This window comes from Larus michahellis, chromosome 1, assembly GCF_964199755.1.
Source record: "Larus michahellis chromosome 1, bLarMic1.1, whole genome shotgun sequence".
Lineage (NCBI taxonomy): Eukaryota > Metazoa > Chordata > Aves > Charadriiformes > Laridae > Larus > Larus michahellis.
In genome coordinates, this window is record NC_133896.1 from 120,293,188 (window position 1) to 120,314,635 (window position 21,448).

Consider the following 21,448-nt stretch of genomic DNA (forward strand, 5'->3'; position numbering starts at 1 on the left):
CGCCCCTGGACATGCTCCCTGTCCAAGGTGAAAGGCACGTGGACACAGGGCACGCTTCAGCATCACCCGCCTGCACATGCAGCACTGCTGACAGTGCTAAATCCAGAACTCAGCATCCATCGCCACCACCACACGGCCCATAGGCAGGGATCTGGGGCGAGGGGGCAGTATGCCACACAGTGACAGGCAGGGTCAGGGCAGCAGACTGAAGGGCACCGCACACATGGCTGGTTGCGTGCCATGCACCCTTCTGAGCCCATCGGCTCTTCCCTGTCCCGCCCAGCATCTCTGCCTCCGGCTGGGAAACACACCGGCACATTTCCAGGATTGCCACTGACAGGGACTCAGGCCGGGCAGGAGAGCAGGGTGCAGGCAGAACAGCCCTCAGGAAGGGTCAGCGATGCACACACCAGGTGCAAGAGATAGATAAGTATGCTCTTGCCTGGGAGGAGGAACCCCTTGCTTGCAAGGAGCTCCACCGGTGGGAATACAGCATTGCCAACCTTCAGGCATCAAAACCCTGAGGTCTACTTCATATTTGGGGTTTTCCAAGGGTTTTTTTTGTTGTTGGTGTTTTTTTTTTTTGTTTGTTCTTTTTAACAGCTGCTAGGTCCACGTGACAAATTTTAAGCAAACGAGACCCAAATCCTCATAATAAAAGAGGCATAGAAATGAGGAGGGGGATGGGACACACACCATGACAGACACCCACACACTTAAACTGTAAAAACCTAAGAGGCAGAACAGCACAGAAGTTCTTGTCCCAGAAGTAGCAAAGCTTTATTTTTTTTTTTTCTTGAAACCATCTCAGTCACTGAAGAAAGAAAGAAACAAAAAAAAAAGAGACAAAAAAAAGAATAAAGTTTTAAAAACATGGTCTGACACATCATTTGTACTTACCTTGGCAAGATCTCTTATTTTTCAAAGGTCTAACAGCTTCTAGGTAAATACAGTAGCTCCGGAAAGAGACAGTTTGACAATATTATCGGCAGAGAGATACCTTGAAAGCAGAGGGTCTAAGTTTTTCTCTGTGTAGTCCCATCAACAGATTTCGGCCTTCATGATTCCTCCACTTGGCTTCTCCTTAGCAGAAGGGTCTGGAGACAAGTCACACGGCGGCTCTGAGACAAACACGAGAAGCCTCTACAGAGACCCAGGCTCCAGCAATCAGGGGTTAGAGAGCTGCACCCCACGTCAAGCCTCGCCGTCAGGTACTGGCACGCTCCCCTGCGCAAAGAGCAAACACACAGCTGAAAAGTGCAGCCTTCAGCTACAGTGCAGCGTTTTGCTTGTGTTTTATGTAACCATTTATGACTGTTATTCAATTATGAAGGAGAGCTTACCATGGAAACTGCGAGGAGGTGTTTTGTTTAAGATACAGAGCACACTTTTTAAGTAAGAGCTGTTCATCTCTAATGTGCAAACATCTGAACTGCATTCAAGGTTTCCCAGAAGACAGCCAGTCCTACTTGTAGGCTATGTACCATACAGCACACTTTAAAAGAAAGAATTTTAAAATTTTTCCTAACAAAAGCTAAAAAGCTAAGTGAGATGAAGGAATGGATCCATTCCTTCATGCGGCCACTGTAGGGTTCATCGGGGAAATGCCATTTTCCACTGAGGCCCCACAGGACTATAGCAGCTTAGCAGGCTGACAGCCCACATCAGCCCCCCAAACAAGCCTCAGGGACTGGTCCCAGTCCTATACAGCCCACAGTTAGTTGGTAGAGTGACCTAGTAATCCAATTAGGCAGCAACAGAGGCTGTCTAAAGAGATAAAACAAAAGGAAACAGGGAAGGGAAAAGGAACAGGAAAAAAATTATGCCTAAACCAAAGCATATCCTCATTATTCCTCTAATCTGCAGCTGCGAGCAGGAGCTTAGCTGGGTGCCCAGTGCCTTTGAGACGGGGACAACAACGTACAGAAAGCCCAGCTCACACCCCAGCCTGGAACCCCGCCTCCCGTCATGAAACACAAGAGCTGCTTGCTGGGTGTATGGAAGACCAGGCAGCTAAGAGACAGTCCTTTCTAGCCAGCCTGGTTGGTAAAGCTCGGCATGATTTCCCCAATCTGTTCTAACTATTTAAAGTGCTTCTCTGGCTTTTGTTCAGCCATTGCCAGGTATTCTGAATGCGTTATACAGAAAATCATGTGGCTGCAAAGGGACACAGAGGGACATTAAGATTATTTCTTCTGACCATGGCTGGGTGGCAGAGGCTGCTCCCATGAGCACTCCCTCGGGGTGCCCGTCCCTGGCTGCTCCATCACCAGGTGCCCAACCCCAAAGACTATCCTGCACTGTTCAGAAGATGCCCCACGTCTAACACAAACCCGAACAAGGACACAAGAAATCACCCATTCAGCTTTAAAGGTCAGATCCCTGGGAAGAGAAGGGAAACGCAATTTTGCAGAGCACTGTGAAAAAACACTACAACTGCAAAAAAAAAAAAAAAGGGGGGGGGGGGAAGGGATTTCTGGTTAAAATAAACGTTTAAACTGCCGGTGGTTTTAACACAGCTAAGAAATGAGCAAGGCCAAAGTTTTAAAAACACATTTTAAGCAACATCCTAGCTGAGCACTGGCTTCCGCTGGGCCGCAAGATAATTGCAAACTCAAACACAAAGCAAGAGATCTCAGCCGATGATGGATTTGTCTGTGGGTATGAAAGCTCAAAAGCACAAAAAACTATCACATCAGCTTCCACGCTGGAGGCCCAAACAAGGGCATTATCTGGGGGTTTGGAAAACAACAAAACAAAAGGAAAAAAAAGTCTTATAAATGCCATTGCTCTGGAAAATTAGCATTTTTAATATGAAAGTAAACATAAGGCTTACTTTATATGATGATAACTATCAGCATGTCAGGGTTTTTTTATGGTTTCTCCATTATCATAACAAAAGCGTGCTGAGCATCTTGGTTGAACTGCAGGAGTTAAAAAATGCATAACATCCCAACTTCTTAGAGATAATTTTGCAAACAAGAAGTGACGAGGATGCACTTATCCTACCACCAATTTCTTTTATGAATAACTTTAACAGCACTTGAAGTCTGCAGAGACCCAGTTATTTTATCAGACCTGCAATCCAAGATCAAACTTTGAGTGCAAGATAGATTAAGGTGGTAGGCATCCACCTCTGGCTTCAAAAAAGGCTTCTCCTGAATATTAGCATAAAGGACCCGCTTTTGGGTCATGACACTGCATGGCATCATCTGTCAATGATGTATTGCCTCTCGGTAGCTCTTTGCCACGCAACCAAAACCTCAGCAGAGCATGGCCAGGTCCCTATTTTGAGACAGAGCCACTCCCGGACTGGTCCAGCTCCTACAGTGGAGCACCCAGGGGCTCCCCTAGACCAGAAAAGACCCGGGGACAGCCAAATTGCCCTCCCCAGCCGAGACCAGACACTGAGCAGCTGAAGCCCATGCCTGCCCAGACACAGACAGGTTTCTCCACCCCAATGAATCCCCAGCACAGGGTATGGCCCCTGTGGGCTCCTCCATCCCCCAGCGCGAGGGGCTGCCCCATAGCAGCAGAGCCAAGGCCATGCACGGGCCAGCCTCCCACGCACGGGCCCCAGCACATCAGGTGGCCCCGAAACATGCTCCCACATGTCCCCTGCTGCAGGCAGGGAGGGATGAGGAGCCTGGGACCTGAGCAAGCAAATCTCAAACGCTGAAGGTTCACCTGAGCCACAGGGCAGCACTCGTGCTGTTGGCTATACGGGTCCAGAGAGCGACCAATTTTGCAGCAAACAAAATATTTTTCTGCCCTCTCCACGGACAATTAGCAACACAAGCCTGAAACGTCAAAACCCGACTCTTAATTACCGAAGTCAGCACTTAATGACTCCAATTATATTTCTACTGATTTCTGAAAATTGGATTCTTCACTACACTTGCTGTGTTTAAATTAGTTTCTTACCTCATTCGCACTAATTATACTTTGACTAACCAAATTAAAATACAGTTGAGATTTCCGAGATCCTACTTACAAATAGTGTGGATTTAAGAACAAAAAATTTAAGCCCACCACCATCCCCATTTTGCATTGCCCTCCCATTAGGACACAGGAATGCAGGGGGTTAAAAGATGAGAGAGATGCAAAGGACAGTATTTTGTTAAAATATTGTAGAAACAGTGTTTTAGTAGTAGGAAACAGTGTTTCAGTTCTGTGATAGAAACTCACTGTCATATTCCCCCCATACCACAGAAATTAGCTTTTCCTTTTATCCTAAAACACAACAAAAGTTACTCTTCTCAGGCTTACCATTACCAGAACCGCAAAGGACTCCAGCGATGAGAAGATTCAGACATGCATTTATTGGGGGGAAATACATTTCTTACTTACAACTAACAGCGCTCTGTATCTAACCTTCACGCTGAGACCCCAGTATCTAGCCCCACCATCAAAACATGCCTATGGGATAAGCATGGCTTCTGCAGGATGCAGTTGCATCCATTTGGTAATGCCTTTCCTTTATTAGGGAATTATTTTCAAATTCCTGTTTGTAATTAGTATTCAAAATAGAAAATGACAGGAAAGTAGGCATAACATTTCAATAAACTAATCAACCAATGCAAAGAATCCATAAAACCATAGTATTTCTGGGAAAGCCTTTATGCATATTTATTTCATGTGATACAGACAGAGCAGTGATTTCTCCAAAGATGATGCCCCTCCATGCGTTTTTCTCCCAAAAGTAGTAAAAACCATGAACAGCCCCAAATCCCTTTGCCAATCTCAAACACTCGAAGCACATACCCTCACACTGCAGCAGCCTGGCAACAGCCACGGGAGCTGTCGAGAATCCACAGTAACTATGGCAAAGCCAAGGTGCCCGTGCCAGCACCACAGGCAACATCGCAGCCCCAGCAATACAGTCACAGGAGTGTGTCTCAGCACCTGGACAAATTAATCCTAATCCCTGCAGGACCAGAGCCATTTCAGGAGCCAGCTACTCAGCACTGCATCTCAAAGGACAGACAGGCAATACACTGGCTAGGAGGTTAATACACTGAGCAACAAAGCCAGCCCCAAAGTTAGCTGACAGCAAATTAAAAGAAGGTTTCAAATTTCTGAGGGACCACAACTGCCCCAAAGGAGCAATGACAACAAGTCCAAAGCAGTCTGGACTGATGTGGTGTGCCATCCTCTAGTTCCTTATGGCAAAGCAGTAAGACATCACAAAGCCCCCGCCAGCTTGCTACAACTAGAAAGGAATACAAAGCAAACCCTCTGCACGTGTTCAATGTGTATAGTGTTAATTCAAGAGGATACAGATTTATAGGGTCACAATATGCCGCTGTCACAGCTACTCCTTGCAATAATACCTTTTCATTATGTTTGTTTCTGCTTTATTTTTATTCATATCTTCCGCGGATACCCATTACTCAGCAGTGGTTGTTAGATTTTATGTTCACATATGGTTTAGAGAGGTGGCTGTTTAATGTTCCCTATATGTAAATAACTACATGCTGTTGAAGTCCCTGCTGTGCAAGTGAAGGAATGATTAGATTATAATTCTCGAATACAGAAATATGTCAAGTTGGTTTTCATCTACAAATCTATTAGAGCTTACTCTGGGTTACATTTTCTATCTTCCTTTTTACCCATGAATTCCCGCTGAATTTAATGAGCACACAGAGCAACCAGCAACAGACCAAAATAGCCCCAAAAGCAGGACTCCAGGAGAGCAGCCAGAGTGCAGCCCTCGCATAGGCATCCCTCTGCCTGGAGGCAGGGCTTTTGCCACTGCCAGTGCAAAGCCAAATCTGACGTGGCAATGCCAAAGGGGCCCCCCCATGTGCTGAACGAGGATGCCTGGGGAACCCCCACGGCACAGCGGAGAGCAGGGAGCCCAAGGAAAGACCACATGGGATAACACGGCAACCCTTGCCACCACCCATGCCAGTGCCCCATGTGAGCAGGAGCCGCCACACAGGGAACTGGCTTCACCACCAGCAAAAAGCAACTGTGGGACAACACATGCAAACCACAGTGCAGCACAGCATGGTAAGAGCCAGGAGGGGCAGATATCTGCATATTAAATGATTCTGCTTTTACTGTATTTGTGGCATAACCCTAGTGCTGCTACTAGAAACAAACACATGTTTTTCAGTGTAATTTATCATCTTTTTAATATGGCTGACAGCACTCATTTCAAATCAAAGCTCCCATGCCAAGCACATTAAAACCATTTTTATTTTTATCTAAAGTGAACGCCATGAGAGCCAGGAGCAACATTAACAAAACCACTAACATTTCCAGCTTGTTTGGTATCAGAAATCAGCACATAGAATAATCTTTTGAACTTCCCAAGGTGGAGAAGAGCTCGTTAAGTAAATAAAGCAGATACACACGATTCATTGTTCAGCCGGCCTCCCTTCCTTGCTGAGCCATGACAGACCGCAGGAAACACTCTTGCTCCCTGCCACCCCCTACCCCTGATGCTCCCAGGCCTTTCAGTGCAAGGGAAAGAAGGCAGAAAGCTCACGCTGGCTATCGAGCAAACAGCCTACAGTCACAGGTAAATGGGCAGCAGGCCTTTCAACACAAGCACCCCCAAACAGCCCATGCTGCAAGCCACAAAGTGTTTGCCTGACAAAAAAAATGTCCCTCTACTGTAGGAGAGGGAAAGCCTTCATAAACCGTGATGCTCCACTGAAAGCAAGCAGGAAACACAGCAGGCAGCATCTGCAGCATCCAATTTCTTTCCAATAAAGAGGGATTTTGTTGGGTTAAAACTCCCATCTCATCCTAGGAGGGTGAGAACACAACTGGCTGCTGTGCACAGGCATGGGACAGTTGAGTAGTGATCGCTGCCAACTCAATCCAGCAGCAAAATTGCCTGACTGTACCGCTACTGCCACAAACAAGCACAAGTGCTCCCCAAGCAACTACCTGCCTTGGGACAGATGGGTGTAGAAATCAATCTCTTGTGGCAAACAACCAACCAGGAAAAGCCTTGGAAGGCAGGAATTAAGACACTAATCAAGAAGCCAGGAAGGAAGGAAAAATCTTTGGCCTGTGGAAGCAGGCAGTAGATAGCCTGAAACTGGACATCAATTCAATTTATACAAATGTAGTCCACACTATCAAGTTTGGGCATAGTCTTTCTGTAGTTAGGAGACATCAGAGTGACTGCAAGAGCTATGGGATTCAAAAGATGCTCCAAATCTTCTGCAGTAGAAGGAACATGCTCAGGTTTGCCTTTTTCCATCCCCATCACACCCCCACACTCCCTCAGTGTACTAATGAGGAATCCTTGTCCAAATCCAGTCCCAGTCACTGATTTCTGCTGTCCTGCAGCTCTAACAACAGCTGATGGATCTGATTTCCTACTCTAGCAGCCTCTGTCGCATGGCGATGCTCTGCATATTAACAATCCTTAATGACACCTAAAAGCATCTGCAAAGTCTCAAGTATGGATTTTACCACTTAGTCCCATGTTTGGCAGACAGAAGCCATAAAGAACCGACAATGGTAAAGTATGTTTAAGGATCAAAACCAAGAAAGGAAAGCATTCATTAAGACATCCTCTTACTCTTGTGGAAAGGGGTATTAAGATGATTTTTCTCCTTGATCAGCAGTGGCAGGTGAGTTAAGATGATGAGTAATATTAGCCTGAAAGGGAACTTTTAAAAATAAATATGTATTTTTTAAGTTGGCAGGGAATAAGCCTATTCAGTGGAAGCTGGGGGGCGGGGGGGCGGGGGGAAGGTCAAGGGAGTGAAGGAAAAGAGCTGCCTGCTTGCCCGTGACATTGTCGGCTTCGGACAGTGATGGAACATTAGTCCTTAGGAATATAAATCACCTCCAGTCAGGGCTCCCAGAATTCAGCGCTTCCCGTGACTGCTGAAGAGGCGCTGTCAGCTGATCCTTATTTCTCAAGTTTGGGATGATGACTGGGGTGGGATAAGGCTGAAACGAAGGGTTAATTAAACAAAGAAGCAAATAGGCAAGAGCCTTTAGAAATTGATTAGACAATAGAAGTAAATGACTTGGCAAAACAACGTTGATTTCACTGCCAGAGTTCTAAAAACATCGAAGAGATAGAGTGCTGTTTTAATGATTAATATTCTCACTGTAAGTTCCTGCAGAAATGATAAGTACTGGGACATTTATTGGGGTAAATGAAATCACAATCTAGCCACCTCCTTCCCTACTCTGTAAAAGGAGAAAGAGTTGCCAACGATCTCTTCATCCTGAAACGAAAGCACCACCGAGGACTTAGGAAAATGATCACGTTGCCAAAATAAGGCTCAGAAAAATATATTCATCAAGCATATGTGGCATTTGTTGTTTCCTTGCTTGGAGGAACACTGCGCCAACACTCAGATAGGTGACCAAAAACCAAAAAGCCACCTTCCCTTTCCATTTCTGCTCTATAGCTAGACTCCCCATTTTCCACCCTCCCATGCAGATCTTTGGGAAGTCATATGGCCAGGGGAAGGCCCAGAGCTTTGGGAAAAAAAATATACGTAGAACATATAGGTCATGCCTACGTTACTCATCTGATGGTCATTTAATGCTTTTTTGTAATATACCAGTAAAGAAAAGAGGCTTCAGTCCAATTTCATAACACTGAAGTCTTGAATCATCATGTTCATGAGGTCAGAACTACAACTGGTAAAAATTTTCTTACCATCACCATAAATCCCAGCATCGTGATGCTGAAATATTCCAGCCGTCAGAGCAGCAATGTTGCAGACTGCCCTGCATTTTTAACCTCAATTGGACATAATTGTTAATCACTGACCCATTCTCCAGGAGTCCTCGGCAGGAGCGGGTTGCTAAGCGACCCGTTTTTGCTCCAAATACTTTTTAAAGCTAGTTTAGAAATTGCCAAAAGTCAACAAAATGAGTATTGAGTCTAATGCAGACAGATCCGAGGTAGAGGTGTGAGTGTAGGAAGCAAGTAAGATTAACCCCCACCTCTATCGAAAGTGTAGTAATACTCAGTGTCAGTTTGCTATAAATGAAAACGCCTTAAAGAAGCCTTGCTGCAGCCCTGACGTAGCCTTCTGTTTCTGACCAAACTCCCGTGCAAATTGCCAGCACAAGACGACAGAGATGAGGGGCCAGACCTCTATGCTCGCCCTGCTGGGGAGTCGCACCCACATCTGGGAGGTATAACAGCTGCAACGTCGCACAGCTGAGAGCAGACACCCCTCCGTGCCCACCTACCAGCCCCGCAGGGGTGGTGAGCCCAAAGGCTCGCGGCTCACAGAGCCCACAGGTGACAGGCGACATCCTCCAGACCAGCGCTTGTGGACACCCAAAGGACGTTGCCAAACAAGAACAGCCTTCAGAAACACACACGGGGTTTTATCAGGGAAAACCACACTGTTCTTTGAAAGCTAATGGGAATATAGTTATTCTCCCAGCCAGGAGTGCAGGGACTTTCTATAGACTGATGATTAGAAATAATCAGGTTGAATTGATCAAGTAGAGGGTAGAAATCATTCAGTCTGTGTTTTTGAGCCTGTGTTGCCCCACAGCCTTCCCTTCGCAGCTCCCCCATCAGCAGGTACACTGGCATGCATGCCATGCCAGCACCCAACCGTGGGCCCGCCAAGCGGCACCTCAGGCAGCCAAATTATTTCTGCTGCGTCCCTTCAATGAGCAGGCAAGTCTGGGGCTCTCACGCCCCTTAGGCTCCTCAGGATTTGCAGGGAGGGACCTTGTAAACTCTTGGACTTTTATCTTTCTGGCAAACTAGCTCGGGTGGGACATGGATGGCATAGGGAGGACTGTGAACACAGCCCTATCTCTCAGTCATGCAAGAGTCAGGTTTATTTTTCCTCCTTTTTTTTCTTCTCCCATTTTTTCTTGTTTGAAAAAGCACCCTGAAGAAGAGGACAACACGTACTGCATTACGTTGTCTCAGAGAAACACGTCCTTCTCATCTTGCTATTTGGTAATGTATCACCATCTCATTAACAAACACTATGGTATGTCATTATTAGTTATAGAAACTTGATTTCTGTCCTATAGAAATGTTAAATAGAAGCAAGGCTGAGCAATCACATTAGATGTAGGAAGGAACTGAAAAAGTTGCAGAATTCAGGAGGAACATGCAGACAGGAAAGCTCTGAAGTTCTGCTTTTTCCTCCCCCCCTTTTTTTTTGTTGTTTGTTTTTAAATATAACCTACTAGCATCGGTTACAGTAGTAACTATAGTTACTACTGTAACTAAACTAGTGTAAGTTAGACCTTTGCGATCAGGTTCACAAAGCAGCTGAGCAATTCCGTATGAGAGGCTATGGCTATATGCCAGAGTGGATACTCAAGTAGCTGAACATGTCTTGTTTTCAGAACAGGCTGCGTATCAGTTTAATACATTTCTGTGAACGTGCCTTTTTTTTTTTTTTTGCTTTAAAACTTCAAGAAAATTTTAAAAACAGCCTAGCCCAACAAATACTGGGGAAAATACACACAAAAACAGTAAAGGCTTCTAGCTTGTGCCTCTGTCTTACCATCAGGAATCTTCTTTTCACCAAAAGTAGCCTGGGCTACAACACCAACGCTCTAGGAGTAACAGAGAAGGGTTGAAGAACAATGTAAGCTATATTTTGTAAAGAGGGAGAGAAAGATCTGGGCAATCAGATGATTGCCAGGGACAACACATGCTAAAAAAAAGCAGAGAGGTATGAGGATCAAGAGGTTAACAGAGTAAAACAAAGAGGGACCCTGAGAAAAGCACCCACCCAATGGAGCTGGTGGGCACTGTCTGGCGGGGCTCTGGCCAGACACATAACTGGGCAAGGGGACAGAAATGGGGGTCTCCATCGCTGAGTCTTCCCCCTGACCAGCATCCCTCCTCCTGCTGGGTGGGCCAGGGTGATGGGGAGACCGATGGGGACTTGGCTCCGTCTTCACCATAGGTGAATTTTCTCCTTCCTGAGCACCAGCTGAAGCGTACATCAACCTACGCCACTGCATTCACCTACACGCTCTGCAAACACTCGGCGTTTGTTTCACTTAGCCTCTGTTTTATAACCTTGTGAAAGAAATGCTATGAAATTATTAGCTTGGAAAAGAAATGATTAAGCATGAAGAAGTCATACAAAACCAGGGGCCCCATGAGTAATTTGACCACTTCTGTTTAGGCTATTTTTTGATAGTTTGTTACACGGGACTTAAAACCTTAACCCAATTTACCTTCACTGCTGCTTTTGGGGTCTGAGCGAGCTGTTTATCGCACTTGGTGATACTAAAATGAGCTACGCAGCATAAAGCTTTGTCACTGCCTTGTCAGTCACTCCAAGCAACACGATACCATCACCTCCAGCTGACCCATGGAAGTTAAGTATTGTTTCATGAAAAAACACTGAAGCTTGTCGATGGCAATCTGCCCTCCAGACAGACTGACCTTGCGCAATACCCAACCTGCATCCAAAGCCAAGGCATCACCCAGCGGGATTGCTAACTGGAGATAAATACTCACAGCACACGGGAAAGGGACGAGCCAGAAACACAAAACCAGTAACTTCAGGAAGGCTGCTGGGATTAAACAATAATGTTTCCACTGGTTCTGCAGAGGAAGAGCTAGAGACAACCCAGAATAGGAAACTTTGCCAAATAAAACTGCTAGGAGCTGGACTGCTCACTGCTCACTTCTGCAAGCAAAGCTTCTAGGAAAAGAAAACAAACCCCTTTCGGCCCTAGAAGTGCCTGGAGTATAAAACCTGGACTCAGGTCTGTAGCCTGCCTGTCCCCAAGAATAAAAAGGATCAGGAGGGGAGTGCAGAAGGACAGTGCAATATGCGTGTGCATGCAGGCATCAAACAGGCGCTGCTGCTCAGGAGCCAGGAGACAGACGGCGGAAGTAATTTTAGGCCCACTGGCCTCTGCAGAACGATAACAAAAGAAAAAAGGAACTGTAAAGAGCTCCAAAATGCAACACACTTCTTGGAGGAAGACAGCTATTCCAATAGCACCTGATAAATGTTGCAGTTGTGAAATGATTTATGCCCAGAGGCGTCAAGCAACCGGCCTCACATCAAAGGCAGGGGTGACTGCTGAGATCACTGGAAGCTTTGCCAGTACAGAGACCTGAGGACCAAGCCTAAGATTTTCAAGGACCTCCATGACCCCTAAAGAAAGAAGAGGGGGGAAGAAAAAGGCACAAAAAGAGACAACCAGAGCTGATCCACATAGCACTCTACTCCACTGGACTGGAAGCAAATCCGACCGTGCATAAAATGTGACAATATGCATTTGGAACCAAATTCCTACTGCATCAAACCTATTAAAACCAACCATCAAAGGAAGCCTCAACCTACTTGACACAAGCACGCACCAGGTGATTGAGTCTGCCAGAGGTCTTGGGGCAGTAGAGGAGGCAGGCAGGAGCACCCACCAGAGAGTGTGGAAAATGGAGTGCACAAGACGACTTCCACATTGTGGTGCAGACAGAGATGCATATTACTCCAGGTGTCTCAGGCTGGTCAAAGCCCATGCTGTTGCCAGAGATGGCAACTCCTTCTTCCATCTGTACCCCACATGCCAGACCCTGTCTTCTTGCAGCCCTGGATGCTCCTGCACCCATGCAACTTGAGGTGTGCAGGTGAAAGTTAACCCTTGGTGAAAAATCAACCCCATCAATAGTGGTTTCAAGCAGACTGGCTCCCTGAACACCTCACCACATGGTCACTAGCATTTTCCTTGTCTCCACCCTAGTGCCAGCCTCCTCAGGATGCCAACAAATGGAAATCCTTCTCCTCCCACTCCATGTCACAGGGATGCAGACATGGGGCAGAACAGGGTAGAGCTGGCGCAGCCACTGCTGTGCTGAATCCCTTCTGGTAAAGTGGCCTCATGTTTCCAGAGAGCCATTAATCCATCACTCTTCAGCTCTAAAATTCATATAAATTATTTTATTCATAATTAAGGTCTCTGAATGTGGAAATTAAATTACCATTTACAGTGTAAAAGGAGATCGCACAGAAAAACCTAGATAGCAGCAACAGCTCTCTCCTCTGCATGAATCAGGAGGACATGTGGGGGTGGGGGCTATCTGGCAGTAGCTTTAGGTCATAATACAGATTTCAGCATCTTTGAAAAGCTGCTCAGGCCCCGGCATAAGAGATCTTTATGTCTGAGGTGCCAAATTAACCCCAAATCTCAGGTGCCCCTCAACTCTGCTCCCAGTAATCCCCTAGACTCTTCCATTAGGAACACACTTGCAGGGCAGCAAAACACCCAGTGCTTTGTTGGGTTTGTTTTTTTTTTTAATTGCTTGTCTCCTCCGCTGGAAAACAAGCTTTTGGAGCACAAAAGAGCCGCTCCTCATCATATGTATTTAGACTCACCTTTCCATTCAAATCAGGCTGCAGCAAAAGAGAGAACATACAGGGAAACAGATGGCCCTGCACTGAACACAAGGCGTAATTCACTTGAGGGGCTGAGAGTCAGGGAGGGAAGTGGGATGAACAAGCTGCAGATCAACGCCACTGTTGAATTCAGCCTTGTATTTACAGCACAACCCTGCTGTAAATACTGTAATGTATACTACAGCCACAAACGTTTTCTCATTAACTCAGAAGGAAAAGATTCTGCAAAGTTTTTTTGCTTCTTGTTTCAATGGCAAAGCAGCATCTGAACCAGCGATGGGGATGATGATGACGACAGTTTTAAAGGCAATTTCCTCCCACCCCTGATAGCCCACCGATGCAGCTAGTATAGGAATCCATTATGAGAGTAAAAGGATCTTTTTCCTTTATATTCAGCTACCGGTTTGCCCAATTGCGAAGGAATATTTAGTCTGAGACAATGGTAGGGAGATGGTCTGTATAGTTACCCAAAGAGGCCAGGAAACAGACGTGTCCCGAGACATTAGCATACTCAGCTAGGCAGCCAGATTGCAGAAAGGGTAATAGCCATGTTGAAACTAAGCAAAGAAGAAAAGGTTAATATACGTGACCTTTCTGATTCTGTGCAGCCAAAAATAACAATACACAAACTACAGGAAAGTTTTAGGGCTAGATTCGCCCCTCACCCCCACTCCTGAGCACCCTCATATCTCGCTGAAGTCAGCGGGGGCTGAGTTGATGCCTGTGCTAAAAGCATGCACAACTTTTCCTGAACAGAGGGAGCAGGGGGAGGCCCCTTGCAGTACCCCACAGGAGCCTTTCAGGATCAGTTCTTCACTTGGCAAGACAAAAACCACCACGCCAAGTAACAGCACAGGCATGTTTGCTGCTGAAAAAGCAGGCTCTGAAAAGATCGAGAATGTGGATAGCAGGAACAAGAAGAACTGCTCCGTCTGGTCTCTCTTCCTCGTGCGCCCGTCTCCATGAACCCGCTGTCTTTGTGAATCCAACCAACTGGTAAGTCTCCTTCTGCCACTGACGCAGGAAGGATGTGAAACCTCAATTAAGGATCCACGTCTCGCAGGCTGTCGTAATTCATGCCTTTAGCTCTGTAGGACCCCAGGTCAATTCCTGATGGGTAGCTGCTCCATAAACACAGTTCAGAGGCTAGCTCTTCCAAGATGCCTACAGACACACACGTGCAGAGGTATATAATTGAGCGCCAAAAGAAATGCAGCTATTGTGGAATAGTCAGGTTTTAAAACCCACAGTTTGTTTCTTGCAACATATCCATTAGATATAATGAAAACATAGTTAATTTTTCCATTTCAGTTCAGGCTACTCCACATTGCATCTGATAGTTTAAGTCCTGCAGAGGCCAAGGCTTGGCTCTACACATTTACGCATGGTCTATATTTACACAACACAAGCCTAAGAGTTAAGCAGACGCCCAAATTTCAGCAGAACTGCACTTGTATTTTAGTGCCATACCCAGAGGACCTTATCTCCGTATCTCCAGTACAACATGGCTCCAGCAAGCTTGGTTACCACAGTGAAGCTGAATGAAGCTCCCAGTTTCCAGTTGGAATGGACTACATAACTTCCTACAAGAGGCAGCTCAAATTCATCCCAGCATAAAGACACTATAAAATAAGGAGACAGGTGTGAAAAGGGAACAACTGAGGCATAGCTCAAAAAGCACACTGCATATAAACATCACTGCAAGGAACGCAAAGAGCCCCTCCAACAAAGACAGCTTCATTATTATTTGTAGACACCTGTCCTCTTGAAGACCCCAAGAGTTGCAGCCATGGCCCAGATGCCCACACTGCACAAAGAGACCCCAGCCCCTGTCTCCAGAGAGACCCTGTTGACACATGCTGTCCCTGCACCCCAGCCACGCAGGCAGATCCCTGCAGGGGTGGAGCAAGGCATGCTCCCCCACAGGCCGTCCTCTTGCAGGGACTGACTGAATCCCCTGCTTGGCCAGGGACCCCAAACCAGCCTGCCTGCAGTCAGCACTGCTCTGCCTGCCCGGGGTATCTGCCCACTCGTGGGAGGCAGCGGGGAAGAAAGGAGACGTTTCCACACTCACTTGTCAATACAGCTCTTTCTGCAGAACACTGTTGTGGGAAGCCCAGTTTAAATCACACTCTGCTCCTGCAAAACACGTCCCTCACCTTCCATTCCCTGTGCATAAACCTAACAACCTCATGGGACTGCTTACCAACACAGCCACACATGGATGTGCCATACAATCCCCAACTCTGCCACAGCACAGCATAAGCCTTCAAGGCATGCAAGAAGTCAGTGACACACAGAACACCTGGATTTTGTTCGCACGTTTGTTGTTTCATTTAATACCAGATAATCTCAACCACATGGGCACGCATTTGCTCAGAGACCCTCTGAGCTCCCTGTTTGGTCTGAATGCAGTGCTGCCATCCTAATTTCTGCCCCAAGCTTTGGAATAGGTCCTCCAGAAGAAAGGGGGCTACAGCAGAGCACCCTGCCTTCCAAATGAGAAAGCCAAAACCCAAGGAAATCCACCATTTCCAACGAGTGTATACACAAACTGCTTGAGTAGACAGGAAAAAATTAATTTCCTCATCAGTGCCGCTTGTGTTAGTGACAGGACCCAAAGCAGCAAAACTGCCTTCTGCAAACCACCAAACCAAGATCACGTAACACATCGTAAATACCACTCTTCAGCTGGGGATCAAGTGCTTTTCTTCCTAATGAGCCTTTCCAAACCAGAGCAGACAATGACCACAAAACAATTACAAAGAATAATATTAGAAATTGCCAATTAGGTATAGTATATTAAAAAAAAGCTTCAAAGAAGAAAAAGAAATTCAAGAAAAACATTACTTATTTTTACCCAGCTACAGACAGTTCTTATTTAAGGGAAAACACTTTGCAGGAAAACCTGTTTTAATTATACAATTCTTACTTCAAACACAAACAAATCCAAGCTATGGAAAATGCCGTACCTAGACTTTTAAAATGGCAATAGTCAAGCCAAGGAGAAGAATATGCTACAGTAATTAATGTTTCTTTGGTATTGACCATTTTGTTTTGCCCATGAGAAATAAACACTGCTGCAAAGTGATACAAAACACTGTTACAGAGTAAAATCTGCCTCTGCCCTGTCCTCTCATTACTCCCTGGAAAAAACCTCAGTATGCACATGAAGGGGAAGAAGTGTGTAACCCCACAAAGGCAGAGACGCTGCCCCTTCTTCCCTTCCCAGACCGAGTACCACCTCTCTCCAGGAGCACCCACAAGGGGCTATGCTGCCCCCCACACTCCCCATGGGAGGGGAGCACTGCCTGCCACCCACCCACAATGCCAGGGCACCCAGGGGAGGTGGCTGTGGGCAGCAGCGATGCTGCAGCCGGTCCAGCCCACGCTGCCTGCTGGGGAGGTACCTGGGGCTGCCTCGGATGGCCTTCGGACAAGCAGCTTGGGTGCACTGCCCATTTCCACGGGAACCAGCAAAGCTGCTCATGGCACGGCAGCCAACAACCAAAGGTCACACCGATGCACCAGGGAAAAATAAATACTGGAAATTGCTGTTTGCTCCAGTGCAGAAAACTGTCTTCAAGTATAAAAACTTCTTATTTCAGCTCCATTTCTGTATAGTTGAAGCATCCCAAACTGCCTGAGGTTATCAGCACAAACATCAAACGTACAGAGCTGTATTAAACGCGTCAGCAGCTGGCCCAGTCAGATCTCTAAAAGCAATGCCAGTGCTGGCAGAGTACGCTGCTAACCCAACTACAAGCACCAGGATCCGAGGGAATTGGATACAAAGAAAAAAAGAAAAATTAAATAGATATATGGATAGCTAAGAAGAAAGCTCACCAGGCAATTAAAAAGAGAAGAAGAATATAAAACTTGTTCACATCAGACGAGAAATCATCATCCAGGGTATTTCATGCCATTAATTTTTTATCAGTACTACTCATTCAAGCCTAATATCAGATAGAGAATTTATACTTTTAGTCTTTTCAAGCAAATCTTCTTCCATAAAAAGGAGAACCGACCTGCTAGCAATTCATTGGCAATGAAAAAAGAAAGGAATTCCCTCTCACACACAGCAAATTCAGTGGCAAAACTCTATAAATATTGCAAACCAGTTTCAGCAACATATCTGCTTTGAAAGGAGCTCAGAAGCCAAGGCTTAAAACAAGCCATTAAAGTAAAATACTTCCCGAGTGAAGTGTTCAGAGATAGGGTTTGGGGGGGTTTACTTTTTTTTTTCCCCCTCCCCAGTTTGTGACACTGTTATACCAAAACCTTGATCTAAACCCCAAAGGACAAAATACCAGTAGAGGTCCTGATTAAGCTGCAGGAGGAGACTTTTGGACCCCTCCATCAAGCAGGAGACCCAGCCGCAGAGCCAGGCTGCTTCCCAGCAAAGCAGCTGAAAGCTGCTTCTGTCAGTGAGATACAGAATCGCCCCCCCTTGCTTTAGGTCTTAGCAGTTAGTACTGATGTCCTTGCTCATAGCACAGGAATTTAACAGTTAAAAGGGCAACCTCCTCTCTAGCCCAACAAAGAAGATTTGGTAGTCAGGAGAGGTCCAGCAATTGCTATGAACATGAAGCACAGCCGAGGTTCCTCTAGCATCTGCATCATTTCTATAGGGAATTCCCATAGCCGAGGTAGGGAGAGACATAGCAACTCTGTAAAGTTCGCAACAAAAGATGCGAAACAGAGCAACAACAACAAACGCCCCCCAAAGATGTGTCCTGCTATTTCTGCACAAACTACTTTCATAAAGTAAAAGGAAAAAAAAGCAAACTGATGCTTAAAATATTCTTTGGAGGTTACATGTTTAAAAATAAAAATAAAAGTTCTATTCTTTCCTAAAAGGAAACATCCTGAACGAAGGTCCTAGGAAAAAAAGAAATAAACTCATTACACAATTGCATACCATTTATTTAGGACCACTGTGATAAATGCACACAAGCAGTCTTCAGACAGGGTTTCCCCTGAACTTCCGAGTGTTCAACTCTTCTGCTCTTAACACTGAATAAAATAAATAAATAAAATTGAATACTGTATGCATGAGTAACTCCTGACTTAAAATATTTATGGCAGACTATTATCATTACCCCTGACATGGGTCATCTGCAGTGCAAAGGCATTCAGATCCACAGCACAAGCAGCAAGGACTAGTAAGAATGATCAAAGGAAATGTTCTTTGCTACCTGGATCACTCATAACTGCTGGCAGGTCCCAAAGCTACCGGCCATCAAACAAGGGTTCCAACAGTCACAGTGGGTTGGTTTGACTGCAGGTTTCAGAGAGAAGTCTGCTCCTAAATGCAACCCTGTATTAAAGCATCCACACAATTAAAGCATCAGCACAATTAAAACGAGCTGGAACAATCCTATTACAGCTAGGCTGGCTAGGTTCTCGCACAGACAAGCTTAAATTCATACTTAATTAGCTATTTTAAGGAAGCTCAGTAGTCTCTTTCCAAGACTAGCTTTCCAAAACTGAAGGGACCACCAGCTGCATTTTCAAAAGACAGTGTGAAAAAAAAAAAAAAAAAAAAAGAGAGAGAGAGAGAGACAAAAACCATTTCCTTCTGCAGAAGAGGCGACACACAGACTGCAGGGTACATGGACTTTCATCTGCACCAAATCCCCTCGACGGCCATGGGGCCACACAAGTCCAACATCACTGCGGGCGAGGCAAGAGGCTGCCTTTAGTCTCCTAAAGGAGCACTTGCTGGGGCTAGCTGCGACACGTGGAGCAGCAGCCACATTCCAGGTACCACTCGACCACTCGAAGTTTCACTCACCTTGGCAGATAACAAAAGTAGCCACTATATGCAGCTGACTCCCTTACTCTCATTATACAGTATAATAGCCATCTTGCAGCCCCTGTCAGGGTTGTTACCCAGTACCACAAGGCATGAAACCAAACCATGGGGCAGCAGCGTCTTGTGATCCTCTCAACCTCATGGTTAGATTTTGATTTATTTATTAGCGTTTTCTTTATGAGACAGTGGCTATTTTACATGAAATGCTTAAGCACACTAGACCTTTGGGTCACTAGACTGACACCACTTTAACACAAATAAATACTGAGAGTATGCCAGATTATATTCACCTCAAAAAAAAAAAAAACAACAACCCAATTAAAGAGACTACTTGAACAGAAGTAGCAGCAGGTTTACTTTAGGCATCTGGAGTGGCAGCAGGTATTAACGACCAGCGTACAAAGAGAGAGGTAAGTGGCACCAGGCCTCTGATAACGAGACAGGGAGATTAAAACAGACCCAAACATCAGAACTAATCTTGGAGGAACCTGAAGGGAAAAATCCAGGGTCTGACTATCACTTGGACATCATTGCAGATTTAGCTACACAGGTGGATGGATAGGTATCAGTGTTTAAATTACTTTAAGGATTTCTACAAGTTTTACCTTGTTCTTTCAAAAGAAGTTACACAAAATGATTCTACTTTGCTTTTGAATGTTTTCTCTGCACTAAAGGCTACAGATACTTCAGTCTCCTCTGGCAATGCTGCATGCTTTCAGGCCCTGAAATTCAGGACGTTTTAAAGTTAAATGAGGATGGGAAATTCAACATTTTAATCTCAGCAAGGAGAAACATTATTTCAAGTATAGAAAACATTGGCAAAGGTTAACAAAAGAGAAATTGATTCAATCTCTTCAAAATCTTAGAAGGGTAGAAATTATCTTCTTCCACAAAGCACTAAGGAAGCAGTTTTAAAGGAAAGCATCCACTGATGAGTGACATGGCTATATCTAACTTGAAAGACAAGATTTAAGGCTAGATTAAGTTTTGTTGGCAAGCTGGAAAAACTCCATCAATATCAACTGTACTGCCCGCTTATGAGAAGCCAGGACTTGTTTTATGGCGCCACACAGCGTGACCTCAGTTTTGAGCTTGTATTAGCTAGGAACAGCGTGTCCCACTGAAACATTAAAGTCTATGGACTCAGCCAAATCTTCCATCTCAATATGACACCAAGTCAAACCAGCAACAATTATCATCCTAGTCTTGAAATATGCAATAGCACATGCAAGAAATAATGCTCCACTTCATCTGGGAGACAAATCAGATCCTGGCACTTCAGAAACGCGGCCACCTTTATTGCCTCAAAAAAGAGGCTGTTCCAGCAGCATTTAGCTGTTAGCACTTGATGAGAAAGAAGAAAAAAGTATCTATTTTCTTCAACAGGTATCTAAAAATTAGGAGGGAAAGGAAATTTCACATTGGTTACAATTCATCAAGGCCAGATAACTGCTACAGATCAGAGATTCATTTACTTGCCACAGTCAACCGCAGGAAAGAAGAAAACAACAAACTACACACACGCACACTTGCCTCTCCTTTCCTGTATTTCTGGTGTCTTCCTATTTTGTGTGGGTTGTGACACCACCCAGCAAAGGGAAAGCCTAAAGCATCCTGCAAACAAAAGAAGAAAAGCTGGTCTTTCACTGCGATAAAAGGAGGCATAGTACCTGCCTCTGAAGTACAAACAGGTTCAGACACCATCTCTTAGAAAGATAAAGAGAGTTTCACATACAATTCCTCCCACCATCTCAAGGAGGCTTTAAAGTACTTGGGGAAGGAAAGAAGGATGTGCAAGGAAGGAGAGAAGATTGTACATTTGCATCAGACACTTTGATGGTATAAACACTTCTGCGTACCCATATTTATTAAAGAGATGATTATGGCTACCATGCACGAGTGAAAGCAGACTTCACCAAACAAACACAGCACGCAACATGGGTGGTGAAGGATGACTCGGGACTCCTAGAGCTCTGGGTTGAAGGAAGGTCTTCTACAGCTTCACACATGCACTGCTCTAACGCCGGCAGGTCCGTGACCATGGCAAATAAAGGAGGAAGAAGAGGAAGGAAGGGGGAAACGGAAAGCTGGCACACAGAAACATGGTGAAATACCCACCTCTGGTACTATTCAGGTTAAGACTGCACTTCAATAAAACACCTATGTAATAAGATTAAGTGCATAGATGTACTAGAAATGAAAAAACTTTGGTTTTTTCTTATTTTCTGTAAAACTTGAGACTCAATGATCACCTTGAGACAACTTGTTCTTTCTATCCACGATGAGGAGA

At 45.3% G+C, this 21,448-nt stretch overlaps 1 protein-coding gene across 9 annotated transcripts in view; it reads right to left on the bottom strand.

Annotated features, from left to right (window-relative positions):
• TIAM1 (TIAM Rac1 associated GEF 1) overlaps positions 1-21,448 on the bottom strand; it is a 192,261-nt gene that overhangs the window by 154,259 nt on the left and 16,554 nt on the right. For 5 of the 9 annotated variants that reach the window (XM_074600674.1, XM_074600573.1, XM_074600583.1 and 2 more), the window contains exon 2: positions 901-1,227. The gene's annotated coding sequence lies outside the window, so the exon portion shown is untranslated. Of the gene's footprint in view, positions 1-900; positions 1,313-21,448 lie in introns of those variants that run through there. The other 4 variants (XM_074600601.1, XM_074600637.1, XM_074600609.1 and 1 more) reach the window with 3 other exon arrangements.